General features: G+C 44.7%; 1 protein-coding gene across 1 annotated transcript in view; it reads left to right on the top strand.

The window, feature by feature from the left end:
- The first annotated feature begins 698 nt into the window (after positions 1-698).
- Positions 699-17,641, top strand: part of REL (REL proto-oncogene, NF-kB subunit) — an 83,307-nt gene continuing 66,364 nt past the window's right edge. The window contains exons 1-2 of the mRNA XM_077282752.1: positions 699-759; positions 7,527-7,577. The gene's annotated coding sequence lies outside the window, so the exon portion shown is untranslated. The remainder of the gene's footprint in view (positions 760-7,526; positions 7,578-17,641) is intronic.

Raw genomic sequence — 17,641 nt, 5'->3', positions numbered from 1 at the left:
CCATTTGTGGATTATTGAAGCCACTGTGCTCTTAGGAGCCTTGAGTACTGCAGAAATTCTTTTGTAACCTGGGCCAGATCTGTGCCTTGTCACAATTCTTTCTCTGAGCTCCTTGGCCAGTTCCTTTTACCTCATGATTCTCATTTGGTCTGACATGCACTGTGAGGTCTTATGAACACCTGTGTGTGCCTTTCCAAATCAGTTTAATTAAATGCAGCTGGACTCCAATGAAGGAGTAGAACCATTTCAAGGAGGATCACAAGGAAATGGACAGCATGTGACTTAAATATGAGTGTCTGAGCATAGGGTCTGAATACTTATGCCATGTAATATTTCAGTTTTTCTTTTTTTATAAATATGCAAAAATTTCTACATTTCTGGGGGGTTTTCAGTCAAGATGGGGTGCAGAGTGTACATTAATGTGAAAAAAATGAACTTTTTTGAATTTACCAAATGGCTGCAATGAAACAAAGTGTCACGGGGCTTCCGCGACAGAGAGGTTCCAGAGAACTGCAGCGCTCTGGGCCTCGTTCACACACAGTGAACAGAAGCTCTTCACCTGTATTCTGACCTGGCTGCTTTGTGCCAGCAGTGCAGGAGTTAACCTTATTGCTGTGTTGCTGAGAGCTGGGTCTCTCAGCTGAAGTGGATCTTGCAATCTGATCCTCTATATAGACCCAGTCCTGACTTCAGCTATTGTCAGGGATCAGTTCTACTGCCTGGCTTGGAGGTTGAAGGAGCGTAGTGTTGGAGTTGGAGGTATATTTACAGAGATTGGTGTCTGCTGTTTTGGTTGCATGTAAAACCTGTTTTCCTTCCTGGTTTATTCCTTCTCTTCCCTGCTCTGTGTTTCCTCTGTGGTTGTGTGAGCATTTGGTGAGTTTGAGACTTTTAGTTACCTTGTCTGTTTACCCTGTTGTTTGTTGAATTGTTACACTGGTGCAGTCCACCTCCTTTGGGGGGAGAGGGGGCCACTGATAGGGCCAACTCAGGAGACAGGGATACGCTGGCGGCTCAGGCCTCCTAACCATCATAGGTACACCTGAGATTAGGGAAAGCCAGGGCCCCATTATAGTGGCAGGGTCAGGTGCGGGTCCCAGTATGCCGTCCTGCCCCTTTATCGCCGTTTACGGCATGACACAAAGAGTGAAAAATGTATAGGGTTCTGAATATTTTCCGTACCCACTTTAACTGTGGGGTGCAGTATACTAATATGGGGTGCATTATACTACTATATATAACTATGTGGTGCATTATATTACTATATTTAACTATGGGTTGCATTATACTAGTATGTATGACTATGGGATGCATTATACTACTATGGATGACTATGGGGCAGTATGGAGAGACACGGGGGCAGTTTGGAGAGACATGTGGCAGAATGGGAGGACACGTGGGGTCCAGATTGGGAGGACACGTGGGGTCCAGAGTGAGAGAACACGTGGGAGCAGGTTGTGAAACGTTATTACAGTAGGGGCTAATTAAAGGATATTATTTTTGAGGATACTGTTTTCAGTGTGAGGGAGAAGAGGTCCTGTTACTGTGCAGGGCGACACAGTAGTTTTTTTTTCCTTCATCTTACATATTGTAGAGTTTGGGGAAAAATGTGGGAATGTGCTTTAGATAACTGTTATTTTCTGGAGAGACGAGTCCTGACTGGAAGAAGTGATGGTGGTGTCTGCTGTATGAAGATGAAGGAATTCAACTGCAGACGTCATCAGTGAGTCAGTGTGTTACCTGCACACTGACACTATACACTATGTACTATATACAGAGGTCCTGTACATAATGTCACCAGTGATCACTGTATTACCTGTGCAGTGACACTATAGTCACAGCTCCTGTGGAGACACGGGGGATCGGTGGGCACCCAGGAACCGCATGGACCAGAGATCGTGCCACTGAATGCCCGCTCTCCTTTTAATGTGGGCAGAACACTACTCAGACAACACAGGGTGAGGGTAAAACAGTGTGGCAATAAGTTATTGAGCCACCAACACACAATAGCATACAGTACAGTCCCAGCAGATTGCCAAGATGGTGCAAATTACAGTCTCACCCATCTGCTGACTCACCGGGATTAGAGCTGCTTCCAGTGTCGCATACCCCCACCAGTGGCTCCTCAGGTTTGGCAGGGCCCCACAGTGAGGAGGTAATGACAAACTTAGGAAGCTAATCGAGAGCAGCGAGGTATGTGGCCAGGAGAACGGATTGTCCCACTCTGAATTCTTTAAGACGTCTCTGGGGTTTCAGTGATGGTCAATGAAGCAGTCCTGTGTTCTACCAGCAGGGCCTGTAGTACCCTACAAGCTGAGATCCTGAAGAGTCACACTGGTCAGAAGAAAAAGTCTCTTTATATAGTGGCATGTAACCTATTTTTAGATTTAACAAGTGTCCTTCAGTCTAGCATCACAGTAAGGGGAAGAATGATGATTAAATTAAGTAGAATTAGGGTACCGTCTCACAGTGGCACTTTTGTCGCTACGACGGTACGATCCGTGACGTTCCAGCGATATCCATATGATATCGCTGTGTCTGACACGCAGCAGCGATCAGGGACCCTGCTGAGAATCGTACGTTGTAGCAGATCGTTTGGAACTTTCTTTCGTCGCTGGATCTCCCGCTGTCATCGTTGAATCGGTGTGTGTGACACCGATCCAACGATGCGTTCGCTTGTAACTAGGGTAAACATCGGGTTACTAAGCGCAGGGCCGCGCTTAGTAACCCGATGTTTACCCTGGTTACCGTCGTAAATGTAAAAAAAAACAAACCGTACGTACTCACATTCCGGTGTTCGTCAGGTCCCTTGCCGTCTGCTTCCCGCACTGACTGACTCCCGGCCGTAAAGTGAAAGCAGATCACAGCGGTGACGTCACCGCTGTGCTCTGCTTTCACTTTACGGCCGGGAGTCAGTCAGTGCGGGAAGCAGATGGCAAGGGACCTGACGGACACCGGAATGTGAGTACGTACTGTTTTTTTTTTTTTTTACATTTACGACGGTAACCAGGGTAAACATCGGGTTACTAAGCGCGGCCCTGCGCTTAGTAACCCGATGTTTACCCTGGTTACCTGGGGACCTCGGCATCGTTGGTCGCTGGAGAGCTGTCTGTGTGACAGCTCCCCAGCGACCACACAACGACTTACCAACGATCACGGCCAGGTCGTATCGCTGGTCGTGATCGTTGGTAAATCGTTTTGTGAGACAGTACCCTTACTTGATTATTTAAATGATTTGCATAGTTTTTCCCTCTCTGCTTTCAAAGTCAACAAACTGGCTCCGTTGCATAATACATAGTTAGCATATCAGCAAACATCATTGTTCAGTGGCCATGCCTTAGGGTACTGTCACACAGTACCATTTTGATCGCTACGACGGTACGATCCGTGACGTTCTAGCGATATCGTTACGATATCGCAGTGTCTGACACGCAGCAGCGATCAGGGATCCTGCTGAGAATCGTACGTCGTAGCAGATCGTGTGGAACTTTCTTTCGTCGCTTGATCACCCGCTGACATCGCTGGATCGTTGTGTGTGACAGCGATCCAGCGATGTGTTCGCTTGTAACCAGGGTAAACATCGGGTAACTAAGCGCAGGGCCGCGCTTAGTAACCCGATGTTTACCGTGGTTACCAGCGTAAACGTAAAAAAACAAACAGTACATACTTACATTCCGGTGTCTGTCCTCCAGCGTCTCAGCTTCTCTCCACTGTGTGAGCGTCTGCCAGCCGGAAAGCGAGCACAGCGGTGACGTCTGACGTCACCACTGTGCTTTCCGGCTATGGCGCTTACACAGTGGAGAGAAGGAGAACGCCGGGGACAGACACCGGAATGTGAGTATGTACTGTTTGTTTTTTTTACGTTTACGCTGGTAACCACGGTAAACATCGGGTTACTAAGCGCGGCCCTGCGCTTAGTTACCCGATGTTTACCCTGGTTACCGGGGACTTCGGCATCGCTCCAGCGCCGTGATTGCAACGTGTGACCGCAGTCTACGACGCTGGAGCGATAATCATACGATCGCTGCGACGTCACGGATCGTGCCGTCGTAGCGATCAAAATTGCTCTGTGTGACAGTACCCTTACTATTTTACAAAGATAACAGAAGATAAACTGTAGAAGATAATATTAGTGATTAATATTCATCCTACAAGAAGAGTCAATACTTCAGACAACAGAAGAAACGAGAGGGTGTCAGAGAGCTTGCATCTGTTGCAAGTCAAATCCAAATGAGGCTGAGTCCAATACTTTGCAGGTGAGTGCTGATCCCGCTGGGAAGCGCAGCCACAGTAAGGAAAGAAGGAGGGATTGCATCCAGCACTTCAACTTGCGTCAGGTTCTTTTATCATTTTAAAATGCCTTGACATGCTGAATAAAGGTTTTTGATTTTTATTCTACGTGTTAAAGTGCCGGATGCAATACCTCCTTCTTTCCTTACATCAGACAACAGTTTATGGTTTTACAGTTGTGGCCAAAAGTATTGAGACCCCTGCAATTCTGTCAGATAATACTCAGTTTATTCCTGAAAATGATTGCAAACACAAATTCTTTGGTATTATTATCTTCATTTAATTTGTCTTAAATGAAAAAAACACAAAAAGAATTGTCCTAAAGCCAAATTGGATATAATTCCACACCAAACATAAAAAAGGGGTGAACAAAAGTATTGGCACTGTTTGAAAAATCATGTGGTGCTTCTCTAATTTGTGTAATTAACAGCACCTGTAACTTACCTGTGGCACCTAACAGGTGTTGGCAATAACTAAATCACACTTGCAGCCAGTTGACATGGATTAAAGTTGACTCAACCTCTGTCCTGTGTACTTGTGTGTACCACATTGAGCATGGAGAAAAGAAGGAAGACCAAAGAACTGTCTGAGGACTTGAGAAACCAAATTGTGAGGAAGCATGAGCAATCTCAAGGCTACAAGTCCATCTCCAAAGACCTGAATGTTCCTGTGTCTACCGTGCACAGTGTCATCAAGAAGTTTAAAGCCCATGGCACTGTGGCTAACCTCCCTAGATGTGGACGGAAAAGAAAAATTGACAAGAGATTTCAACGCAAGATTGTGCGGATGTTGGATAAAGAACCTCAACTAACATCCAAACAAGTTCAAGCTGCCCTGCAGTCCGAGGGTACAACAGTGTCAACCCGTACTATCCGTCGGCGTCTGAATGAAAAGGGACTGTATGGTAGGAGACCCAGGAAGACCCCACTTCTTACCCCGAGCATAAAAAAGCCAGGCTGGAGTTTGCCAAAACTTACCTGAAAAAGCCTAAAACGTTTTGGAAGAATGTTCTCTGGTCAGATGAGACAAAAGTAGAGCTTTTTGGGCAAAGTCATCAACATAGAATTTACAGGAGAAAAAAAGAGGCATTCAAAGAAAAGAACATGGTCCCTACAGACAAACATGGCGGAGGTTCCCTGATGTTTTGGGGTTGCTTTGCTGCCTCTGGCACTGGACTGCTTGACCGTGTGCATGGCTTTATGAAGTCTGAAGACTACCAACAAATTTTGCAGCATAATGTAGGGCCCAGTGTGAGAAAGCTGGGTCTCCCTCAGAGGTCATGGGTCTTCCAGCAGGACAATGACCCAAAATACACTTCAAAAAGCACTAGAAAATGGTTTGAGAGAAAGCACTGGAGACTTCTAAGGTGGCCAGCAATGAGTCCAGACCTGAATCCCATAGAACACCTGTGGAGAGATCTAAAAATGGCAGTTTGGAGAAGGCACCCTTCAAATATCAGGGACCTGGAGCAGTTTGCCAAAGAAGAATGGTCTAAAATTCCAGCAGAGCATTGTAAGAAACTCATTGATGGTTACCGGAAGCAGTTGGTCGCAGTTATTTTGGCTAAAGCTTGTGCAACTAAGTATTAGGCTGAGGGTGCCAATACTTTTGTCTGGCTCATTTTTGGAGTTTTGTGTGAAATGATCAATGTTTTGCTTTTTGCTTCATTCTCTTTTGTGTTTTTTTCATTTAAGACAAATTAAATGAAGATAATAATACCAAAGAATTTGTGTTTGCAATCATTTTCAGGAAGAAACTGAGTATTATCTGACAGAATTGCAGGGGTGTCAATACTTTTGGCCACAACTGTACATCTGGCATAATTAAGAACAAATGTTGAGTCGTCACAGCTACTGTGTATAATGTGGTATTATTAATGCACTATGTGGTGGTGATATGTGGTCTGGTCATGGTGTCTCAGTTTTTGTTCCTTGTATATGGTGGTAATATATGGTCTGGTCATGGCGTGGAAGTATTTGTTCCATGTATGTAGTATATTTTGATCACTATGTGGTGGAAAAATGTGGTCTGGTCATGGTGTGGCGGTATTTGTTCCTTGTATGTAGTATTATTTGGTCACTATGTGGTGGAAATATATGGTCTGGTCATGGTGTGGAGGTATTTGTTCCTTATATGTAGTATTATTTGGTCACTGTGTGGTGGAAATATGTGGTCTGGTCATGTGGCAGTATTTGTTCCTTGTATGTAGCATTATTTGGTTCCTTTGTGGTGGAAATATATGATCTGGTCATGGTGTGATGGGTATTTGTTCCTTGTATATTGTATTATTGTTCATTTTTAAAAATGTATGTGACATTTCTTTAAAGAAACATACAATATACCTAAAAAGAGTACAGGATATTTTAACAAATCTTTAATAGTTTAGAGTAGAGTAGGGTGCTGTCTAAAGAGTCTACCTTGTGGTGGCGGCTTAAAAAATATTTTGGCCAAAACATAAGCTGCTGGCTATGTATGTGATCTGGTGTTAGATGGGAACTGTTAATATGTAATTGGTGAGGATGTGGTGCAGAAGTGGAGTATTTCCACGATTGGGTGGTGGGACTGTGGAAGGTTGGAGGCAGAGCTAGGGTGTAGCCTGGGAGGAGTCTCAAGAGGGCCCAATAATTTTGTCAGTATGGAGCCCTGAAATTCCTGGTAGCCGCCCTGTTTCCTGGCGATGCTTCTGTCAGTCATCAGCAGCTTGTGACCTGCAGATCACTTGCAAAAGTCACTTCTTAATGTAAGTATATGAGAGCCAAAACAAGTCTCTCATAGACTCACATTGAGACCTTATGACCGTTACCTCTGCCTTCCGGTCAGTCAGAAGTTGTGGTCACAAGATGGCAGCATGGGAAGGAATAGCTGGAGACAGCAGCTGATAAGTATATTATTAGGGTCAGGGAACTTCGATTAGTGGCATCAATCCAGCACTGGAATAAAAAAAAAAAAAAAAGCCCTGGAGTGATGCTTTGAACATATCTAGTATGGAAACTTTGTCACATTCACCTTGTTCTTCTATTTTCTCACATTTTTCTATAATATGTTTTGCTCCATGTAACATAATTTCTTACATTACATACATCACTTGTATTATTAGCTGACAAAGATGATTTATTGTATGATAAAATGTTACACAATGTTCTATATTTTCTGTGAATACTAATTCCTCAAGGTTTTTGAAGATCTCTGCTCATTGAATGGTAACCTTTATTATTTTTATAATTTACTTGCAACAGATGACAATTTGTCCTGGTGTGACGGACATATGTGTACAGAGTATGTTACAGGTAAGGTAAATTTTTCTGATTTATGTTTTTTTTATAACACATACATCCGAGTGTCCTGCATAGATATTTGGTCCCAAGTAAAAAACAATCATTTTTTTCCGACAATAGCTGCAAGCAAGATCTTAAAAGTTGTTGTTGCTGTCCCGGAAATAGAACTAGAATATTTGCACTGGGTTTATATAAACCCTGTCCATAACTGGGCGTTTTTGAGAGGGATTGCTTTGGGATCGCTGAAGACACTAAAGCGTTCCTAACTTATTATCACTAGTAATGAGCGAATATACTCATTACTCGAGATTTCTCAAGCACGCTCGGGGGTCCTCCGAGTATTTTTTAGTGCTCGGAGATTTAGTTTTTCTTGCCGCAGGTGAATGATTTACATCTGTTAGCCAGCTTGATTACATGTGGAGATTCCCTAGCAACCAGGCAACCCCCACATGTACTTATGCTGGCTAACAGATGTAAATCATTCAGCTTGGCAAGAAAAACAAAATCTCCGAGCACTAAAAAATACTCGGAGGACCCCCGAGCATGCTCGAGAAATCTTGACTAACGAGTATATTCGCTCATCACTAATAATTGCAGTTCCTGGTTTCAGCTTTAGTTCATGAGGAGGCATCCCAGTGGGATTCAAAAAGTTAAGAAACTCTACAGGGTAATCTGTGAGAATCACACCCTCATCTTCCGCAATTGTGCCGCAATTGTGTCGAGGAAGCGATATGTTGAGTGTTCACCTTGAACTTGACTAAGAATTTTGTTGTTCAAGGTGTGAACGTCATCATTCAATGGCATAAGAATTGCTTTATTGGCAATTGCTTCTACCATTGGATCGGTAATCTCAATTGAGTCTCCAAAAATAGCTGTAATTAAATCACCCTCTTCATTAAAAGAATTCGGGATTTCAATTGTGTCTTCTGGTAGACCATATACATTTGACAACTCTCCATTGCCAAGTTTCAGTAACCATGAGTTGTACTCAACTTCGTCCTGAGACATTCTCATATTCTGTTGTAACTGGAACCGTGAAAACTGATTCCAGAATTTTTAGAATTTAATGGTGGACTGTACTATTTGTTTGTTTTTTTTTCACCTTCCACTATTGGTAGGGTTTGACGAAAGTCATCACTGTTTATGAAAACTTTTCCTCCAAATGGTCTTTTTTTTCCACATATGTCTTGGAACAAATTATCCACAGCGTTCATATTAAAACAGGGTCATTGTTACTTCGTCCCAAATAACGACAGATGACTCCCTAAGCTCCTTTGCTTGAAGCGAGGCTTAATTTTGACACTGTGGTCTCATTTGTTGTAATTCCAAGGCCAAACTTGGAATGGTAGGTGCTACCATTTTGTAGTAATGTAGCCGCCAATCCAGTGGAGGCTACAGAGCAAATGGACTTCTTTTCTGCTTGTAGTGTCTTGTGCAAGCAGTTGTACAAAAATGTCTTCCCACTGCCTCCTGGGCTGTCCAGAAAAAAACAGTGTGAGCTAGTGTCGTCTGGCTGTGATGCAGCATTGACTGCTTGCATAATTGCATCGAAAGCTGATTTCTAAGCTTCATTAAACATAGCTTTCAATTGCTCAGCCTCCTGCTTTTTTACAGCATAATTCAGTTGGTCCAGTATTTCATCTGGAACATTTACTGGAGTTGGCAATCTGTAGTCAGCACAGGACTTTTTATTGCTTAAGAGCACTTCATTAATATCACAAAGAGCCAGCTACTCAGCAATTTCTGGAGTATACCGCCTGGTGTAATCCTCCATAAATTCAGTTTTATATTTTTGCCATAATGCCAATGGTTTAGCTGGTTCCCCATATACACAAGTTATAGAAAATAATTCACGAAGTTGGTAGGGCATTTGGAAAGCGATTGCATCCGTTATACCATCTTCCCATTGGGAATCGTCTTCCAAAAGATGAAGATCAATGCACGCATTTTTATACGTGTCATGTACAACTCCATTGACAGTCCTTAAGTCAGCGTAAGACTTTGCTCCTCTTACGTGAAGTATCTTAGGTAATAAAGCTCACCATCTGTTAAAGAGACTATATACAGTACATTCAGGCAATTGTTTTCCCCAATTGAGCCCGTCGTTTTTTCCATCCTTCTGGTAGAGCTTTTCTATCCCAGATATAGTGTTCAGGGATTTCACTGTACAAATACTGACGCGTGGAAGCTTCAACTGAGTTTAGCTCAAAATAAGCCTGCAGAGTAGAGGCATTTGAGTCTGAAATAACCATATCCACATTACCATCTTCGAAAAACACTTGCTGCATGTTTTCAAGGTGAACAGCAAGCCTTTTAATGGTATGTGAAGCATCATGCATTTTATTTTTTCTGATTCTCCACATGCCCTCAGGAGCGCTTACATACCGAGAATCTAGGTACATGGCTGGTTCATTCCAGTTTAATGTATCAAACTTGATATCAGCACAGTCATGTCCTTTGTACACATATTTGAAAAGATATTTAACACTTTTTATTGAAGCACATATCTCAACATTGATTGGCTTCCAATGAAAGTGGACGGTAAAATTACTGGTGTCCCAGCTTTTAGCCCTTGGTGTAAGGCAGCATTATGGATGTGATCCATAATGTCAGCATAACTGTCGACGCGTAATGCCTTTTGATTTTGTTTTATATATTCGATCCTGTCGGATTCAATTTTGACGTAACTGTCAACGATAAATTGTTGCGTCCACTTCCCAGCATTTAAAAGGGATTGAACTCGTCAAGAATGGCAAGCCTGTATGCATAGTACTGCAACAGGGTGATTTTTTTTCTTATCGATCTTGATCCACTGGTATGGATGGTAGATGAATGTCACCAATTCCTTGATGTTGCACACTTAGGGAAATTGGCCACTGTCCCCATATGTGAATAGAAGTGGATATGTCATTGCATCACACTTTCTGTGAAGAAATCTGATTTGAATGGTTTGGTTTTCACTTTTGAGGTGAACTCAGATGTCCCTATTAAATGGGGGTTCACCCATTGCATTTTGATAACTTATAGCTACTTCGTTGCACCTTGGTGCATTGTAGCGCCTCTGGTCATCATTGTAGTAATTTATAATTTACACTGTTATTTCGAGTGGATCGTGATTTTCTAATTCAGCAATCCTCTCTTCCTCTATTTCAAATTCCCTCATCATTGTGAAGGCTCTTGCGAGTGGCTTAATTGCTTTCATTTTCTCTCCAAGAGATGATAGCAATGCTGGGAGGCACTTTTTATTTGATTGACTTCTTGTACTTAATGCTTCTTCACTGTCCAAAATATAAATCTGGGCAAACTTGGGAGTACTACCCACAGCGGGATGCAATGGGGCAGTTCTGTGGTAAATTTGTCCATGAATTTGAAAACAGTATGGACTATGCCCAGTAGGTGGTGCTACTTGTGTTCCCATTGATGCCAAAGCAAGAGAGTTATTGTATTGAATTATATTAACCATAAAGTTATTGGAGTGCTTATGCTCTCCTATCATCAACTTGACTAATTGATCATCCATACGAATGGGATGTAATTAGATGTGCCCTATCTTGCTGCGCCATTTCGTCTTTGAAATTTTTAGATTGGCAGGACATCGAAATGTCAGTTCGCCAGCATAGTGCTCTTCAATACGTGTCTCATCAATCTGACTGAGAAGTCCTCTAGAGGCAAATGTAATGTGCCGTCATCGAGTTGCTCTTGCATTTTGGACACGTATTCTATCTTGTTCTCTTTTTTGTGAAATATGTGTATCATTTAGCGCATTGCGTGTTGCTCGTTGTCGTGCAGCATTACATACTCTACGTGATTCAGTTACTTAATTTGTTTCTCTTGCTCTGGCCGCCCTCTGTCGCGCTGCATCAGCAGTTCTTCGATAATTTAGTTTATCTTCTGTTTCATTAAGACGCAGGTTACGCATCCGTATGTGATTCGCTTCTCTGTGCAGCAGTGAGCTCAATTTGATCCATCTTTGCAATGTTGCCTCACACTGTTGCCTCAGTGTTGCCTGAGTGTTGCAAAAAGGCTTATGCCTTAACTCGCCACCAGGGAGAGCTCCTCTCCTTAGGTATCCATGGTTATGCCCAGGCAGTTAGCTGCTAGTGGTAGTAACTATGGATACCTAAGTTAATGTTAAGCTGTGGATGACTCATTGTGCACAGACACACGGACACGTCCAAATTAAGTATATTGATGATAATAATAATAATAACATGGGGCCCATAACATATCGAGCAATATATGGGGCCCATCATATATGGGGCCCATCATATCCTGGAGCATTATATGAAGCCCATCATATACTGTCTGACTGCATGGAGCGTTATATGGGACCCATTATGTATGCAGCACTATATGAGGCTCATTATACTTTATGGAGCATTATATGGGGCCCATTATACAGTATGGAGCAATATATGGGGCTCCTTATACTGTATGGAGCAATCAATGGGGCCTATTATACACTGTATGAAGCAATATATGGGGCTCATTATTCTGTATGGAGCAATATATGTGGCTCATTGTACTGTATGGAGCCTTATACCAGATACCAGTATACCAAATACCAGAAAAAGTCCAGAAATCGGTCAGAGGGTAATAATAACCACTGTCTTCTAATTTTACTTACCTTTCTTTTCTTCCCCTGCTCTTTAACCATGCTCACATTTGCCCTCGCCGTTTTTGCTTCACTAATCCTCACTCTTCTTCGCCAACCCAAAACCCCTGCACCCTCGAACCAAATAACTATCTCCCCCTCTCTCTTACCCCCCCACCTTGCTTCATCAGCAGACCTGCTCCTTAACCTCAGACCTCTCGTACTAAAATATAAGCCGATCACTCTCCTTCACCCCCATGCTTTCCCTTTCTCTGCTCCTTCCCACTGCTGACGACATATCCCCCAATTGTGGCCCCGCCCCCTCACCTTACATCCCACTAATCCTCACCCCATCCTTCTCACACTAAGAGAAACTACCGCAGTCCCTCACACTTAAAATCTGTGCCACTGACCCCCACTCCCCTGCTTCCTCTCTCTGGTGCACTTTGAAATGCCCACCCCGTCTGCAACAAGCTCCACGTGATCCACGATCCATGATCTCTTTACTTCCTGCAGCCTTTCCTTTCTAGCCCTCACTGAGACCTGGCTGACGCCCGATGACATGGCCTCCACTGCTGCACTGCGATACGGTGGCCTCCAATTTACCCACACTCCTCGCTCTGGCAACAGACATGGTGGAGGAGTGGGTTTCCTTCTTTCTAAAAACTGCTCCTTCAACCCTAACCAACCCCCACCCTCCCTTATCCTCCCTTCTTTCGAGGTTCACTCTGTCTGCATCTACTCTTCCTCTAATCTCCACATGGCTGTCACATACCGAACACCGGGCTCAGCCACTGCCTTCATTGACCAATTCTCCACCTGGCTTTTTCACTTTCTCTCTGCTGACATCCCCACCATCATCATGGGTGACTTTAATATCCCTACTGACACCGGCCAGCCAGCAGCCTCCAAACTCCTGTCCCTTACTTCATCCTTCATCCTTTGGACTTACTTAGTGGTCCTCCACAGCCACCCACACAGACGGAGATACACTAGACCTCATCTTCACCCACCTGTTTCCTATCTAATATCAGAACCTCTCCCTTCCTCCTATCTGACCACCATCTACTCACCTTCTCATCGTTGTCCTCCTCACTCCCCCATGTCCAGCCACTAGCACATCCTCACAGAAACCTCGCACACCTAGACATTCACAGACTCTCAGACCCTCTTCTACCTCTGTCCTCCATATCTTCACTCCACGACACGGACAGTGCCACCGCTTTCTATAATGCCACCCTCACATCAGCCATAGACTCAGTCGCCCTTCTCATGCATGGCAAAGTGCGACGAATCAATAGGCAACCCTGGCACAACAATCTCACCAAAAAACTTCGACAAGCATCCAGGGTCATGGAGCGGTGTTGGCAGAAAACCCACCTGCCAGATGACTTTACTGCTTTCAAACAAGCTACACTTGCCTTCAAATTAGCCCTCACCTCTGCTAAACAGACCTATTTCACAAACCTTGTATCTACAACCCAAAACAACTGTTCAGCACATTTAACTCTCTCCTCTGCCCACCACTGCCACCTCCAATTCCCCTCATCTCTTCCGAGGATTTTTCCATCTACTTCAAAAACAAGATCGACCAAACAAGGCAAACCTTTACTCTTCCACCACCCCAACCATTCCATATAACAGACCTCTGCCCTTCCCTAATAACCTCGCTCTCCAACATCACTGAAGGAGAGCTTACTCACCTCCTTTTCAAATCACATCTCACCACCTGTGCACTTGACCCCATCCCTTCACACCTTCTCCCCAACTTCACTAACATGCTCATTCCAGTCCTAACCCATCTCTTCAACCTATCGCTATCTTCTGGTATCTTCCACTCTGCCTTCAAACATGCCACCATCATACCCATCCTCAAAAAAAAAACACCTTGACCCAACTGCTATGCCCCATATCACTGCTCCCGTTTACTTCAAAACTCCTTGAGCAGCATGTCCATGCTCAACTTTCCTCCCACCTCTCATCTCTCTCCTTGACAACCTCCAATCTGGCTTCCACCCCCACCATTCCACCAAAACTGCCCTGACCAAAATTACTAATGACTTACTCACAGCTAAAGCCAACAGTCAGTTCTCCATCCTCCTCCTTCTCGACGTGTCCTCTGCCTTCGACACAGTCAACCACTGCCTACTGCTAGAGATTCTTTCTTCCCTTGGCATCAAAGACCTTGCACTGTCCTGGATTGCCTCATACCTTTCAGACCGCACATTTAGCGGTTCACGCATCCAGACTACCTCCTCATCCCGCCCTCTCTCTCTCTCTGTTGGTGTCCCTCAAGGCTCTGTCCTGAGGCCCCTACTTTTTTCCATCTATACCCTTGACCTAGGACAACTAAATAAAGTCCTATAGCTTCCAGTACCACCTGTATGCAGACGACACTCAGATCTACCCCTCTGGGCCAGATATCACCTCCCTGCTGTCCAGAAACCCGGAGTGTCTATCAGCCATATCCTCCTTCTTCACCTCTCGCTTCCTAAAACTCATTGTAGACAAAACCGAACTCATCATCTTTCCTCCATCTCGCGTATCTCCCCTACCCGATCTATCTATTATGGTAAACGACATCATGCTCTCTCCCACACCAGTAATCCGCTGCCTCTAACTCTCGACTCTGCCCTGTCCTTCAAACCACACATCCAAACTCTTGCCACCTCCTGTCGCCTCCAACTCAAAAATATTGCCAGAATCAATCCCTTCCTCAGCCCTCAATCTACTAAAACTCTTCTGCATGCCCTCATCATCTCCCGCCTCGATTACTGCAACACTCTCCTCTGTGGCCTCCCCGCTATCTCTCTTGCACCACTCCAGTCTGTCCTCAACTCTGCTGCCCAGCTAATCCACCTCTCTCCTCGCTACTCCCCTGTTTCTCCCCTCTGGAAATCCCTCCACTGGCTCCCAATTCCCCAACGAATCCAGTTCAAACTACTAACACTGATCTACAAAGCCATCCACAACCTGTCCCCTCCCTATATATCTGAACTAATCTCGCAATATCTTTGCTAACGCAGTCTTCGATACTCCCAAGACCTCCTACTCTCCTCCATACTTATTGTTCCTCACACAACCGCCTCCAAGACTTCTCTCAAATATCCCCATCCTCTGGAATTCCGCGCCTAAACTCTTCCGATTATCCACCACCCTCGGATCCTTCAGATGGAACCTGAAAACCCATCTCTTCAGGAAAGCCTACAGCCTGCATTAACCATTCTGCTGCCTCACCACCACCCGAGCTGCTGCCTCACCACCAGAGCTGCTGCACCCCGACCGTCTGTCTCTTCCCCATTATCCCGTAGACTGTAAAACTGCAAGAACAGGGTCCTCTCCCCTCTGTACCAGTCTGTCATAATAAATTTGTTTACTGTAAACAATATATATAACTCTGTATGTAACCCCTTTCTCATGTACAGCACCATGGAATTAATGGTGCTATATAAATAAATTATTATTATTATATGGGGCTTCTTATTCTGTATGAAGCACTATCTGGTGCACATAAAACTGTATAGAGCAATATATGGGGCTCATTGTTCTGTATAGAGGACTATGTGGTGCCCATAATACTGTATGGAGCAATATATGGGGCTCACTATTCTGTATGGAGCATTTTGTGGTGCTCATAATACTGTATAGAGCAATACATGGGGCTCATTATTTTGTATGGAGGACGATGTGGTGCCCATAATACTGTATGGAGGACTATACTGTCTGGTTTCTGACCTATTGTAGAAATTACAATAGATATCACTCATGTAATGTAAGAAGTGAATCTTTGGCATTGTACTATACCTATATTTCTCTGTCTTATCTGTGCATCATGAATTGTGGAATGTGTTTAAAGGGGCCCACTGAGACTTTTTCACCCAGGGCCCACCAACACCTGGAGCCAGCCCTGAAGGACAACATCAAATCTTCTACGCATGGAATGAGCAAATTGGCAACATTTTGCAACTTCTATTTCCATTCTTCAAGAACTGCCTCTCTTTGATCCTCAATGCTGTTGAAGAATGATGCTCTACTTATCTCCTCAGAATTCCCCATAGGTGTTTTCATTGGGTTACAGATCAGGAGACATACTTGGCCACTAAATGACTTTTTCCCTGTTCTTCTTCAGAAATGCAACAGATGTGTTTTGGATCATTGTTGGAAAAGTGCTCATCTACTAAGGGCACAGAGTGATGAGAGCATCTTCTCTTTCAACATAGAGCAGTACATCTGTGAATTCATGATACCATCAATGAAATGTAGCTCCCAGACACCAGCAGCAATCATGTATCCCCACATAAGGACACTGATTGATAGCTCTATTTCTACATTAGTGTGTTTGCAATAAAGGGCTTTTCATCTCATTTCTTTAACTTGACTTTATACTCACCAATTGGTCCCACAACACTCCTCCAATCTGCTGGCTATGTCCCCTGATTGTCTCCTCTCCTTTTCTGTAGTGTCCACAGAAATTGTCTGCAAAGTTCAAGCACTGGTTTAGGCAGAGAAGACTGGCAGAGACATTGACAGCAAGGCAGATGGGCGGCTGGGAATCAGTAGGTGAGTGTCACGCTCGCGCCCAGACTGGTTGGCGCGGGCATGCGGGGGTGTGGCCCCACTGGACCACAGACCAAACTACCCTGGAAGGGGCGTAACTAAGTAGCTTCCTAGGTGTTCGCTGGAGCCTCTGATGGTGAGGTCAGACTTGTGCAATAGGAAGCTACCAGGTACCACTCCAGGGTGGTGTCTGGCTGTGGCTGCTGATCCCACCGGGGAACGGAACATACAGACAAGCGGGCATGGCTGGCACTCTGGCAGACAGGCGGGCACGGCTGGGACACAGGCAGGCAGACGGGTACAACAGAGACACTGGAAGGCAGGCGGGCACGGCTGGCTCTCTGGTAAGCAGGCAGGTACAGCTGGCTCTCTGGTAGGCAGGCAGGTACGGCTGGCTCTCTGGCAGGACAGGCGGACAAGGCTGATACACTGGAAGAACCGGTAGGGACCGGTCTGCAGGCAGGTATGTAAAACAGGTAAGAACCTGTTCAGACAGAAGGACTTAAAAATAGGTAGAGAAAGACCGCAAGAACGGATGCAAAGCGAAAGCACAGGGGCTAGAGCCAAGAACAGAGATGCAGGAGGCGGAGCCAAGAGCAGGAGCCAAGCACAGAAATGCAGGAGGCGGAGCCAAGAGCTAGAGGCGGAGCCAAGTGCAGAAATGCAGGAGGCGGAGCCAAGAGTGGGAGAAGTAGAACCGCAAGGAACGGAGCCAGGTAGAACCGCAAGGAGCGGAGCAAAGTAGAACCACAAGAAGCAGAGCCGCAGAGCGAGAGCTGAGTGGAGCCGCAGAGCAGGGCCACAGAGTGCAGAACAAAGTCAGAGTTACAGAGCAAAGTGCAGAGCAAAGCTACAGAGAGCAGAGCTGAGAGCAAAGCCACAGAGTGCAGAGCTGAGAGCAGAGCAAAGTCAGAGTGCAGAGCAA

Source organism: Ranitomeya variabilis, chromosome 2 (genome assembly GCF_051348905.1).
Source record: "Ranitomeya variabilis isolate aRanVar5 chromosome 2, aRanVar5.hap1, whole genome shotgun sequence".
Classification (NCBI taxonomy): domain Eukaryota; kingdom Metazoa; phylum Chordata; class Amphibia; order Anura; family Dendrobatidae; genus Ranitomeya; species Ranitomeya variabilis.
Note: the sequence above shows the minus strand (reverse complement) of the source record. Positions and strands in the feature narration are given on the sequence as shown.